The sequence below is a fragment of the Myotis davidii genome, unplaced genomic scaffold (genome assembly GCF_000327345.1).
Source record: "Myotis davidii unplaced genomic scaffold, ASM32734v1 scaffold973, whole genome shotgun sequence".
Taxonomy (NCBI): Eukaryota; Metazoa; Chordata; class Mammalia; order Chiroptera; family Vespertilionidae; genus Myotis; species Myotis davidii.
In genome coordinates this window covers 638,608-639,444 of record NW_006284945.1, presented here as the reverse complement: position 1 = coordinate 639,444, position 837 = coordinate 638,608, and the positions used below count along the sequence as shown (strand labels likewise).

Here is an 837-nt window from a genome sequence, read left to right as displayed (position 1 = left end):
TCTACCAAAACCTTTTCTTCACTAAGACCTTATCATCGCTAAGCTGAAAGCCAATGAGAATGAAGATAACAACCTAGATCTGGGTCAGGAATTATTTTTATTTCAGGTGAGGCACTGCACAACTCTCAAAGGGCAGGAGAAACAGGGGTTTCTTTCTTACCTTTACCATGAACGTGAAATGTGTTAGGGCTGTGCAGTAGACAGCCCCACCAGCACATGGGCCCATGATCGGAGAAATCGGAGGGATGACTCCCAATACCATGACATTCCTCAGAAAGATATCTGCGTAGTCGGCCAAAGATGCTACTCCCTCTTGGACCTGTGCTCCCCCAGAGTCATTCAGTCCAATCACTGGAGTCCCATGGCATGGCCTGATCCAGGATTTTGCAGATCTTTTGGACTGTGCTCCTGACAGACTGACTCCGAAAACGGTAAAACCCTGACTAAGACCTAAACCAATCTTCCCTTGATTCGGCACCGTCTAGTGCCAACACTGTCTCCAGGAAACTTATTCTTATCAGCAGCCATTCCCAAACCTGCACATCTGTGTTCCACAAACATGTCGCTCTCAGCAACACTGTCAGGGTCCAGCAAGAGACACCTGCTCTCTGGCCATTAGCTTTCCTGGCTGGTGCTGCGCATCAATGCGGCGCTGGACGCTCCCACCAGTGGGCGCTGGTCTTCTGTGCCCCCAGCGATGGAGACTGGAGACCCGCTGGCTGCAGCCCCCCCACACCGAGACCGCTCACCCCAGCGCACAGCTTTGCTCCAGCCGCCGGCCCCCCATGCGAGTTGCCTCTGGCATATTTCTGCTCTTAATTCTTTTAAAAATATATA

At 51.4% G+C, this 837-nt stretch overlaps 1 pseudogene; it reads right to left on the bottom strand.

The window, feature by feature from the left end:
* The window catches only part of LOC102760004, a 21,689-nt pseudogene extending 20,902 nt beyond the window's left edge, over positions 1-787 (bottom strand).
* Positions 788-837: the final 50 nt, after the last annotated feature.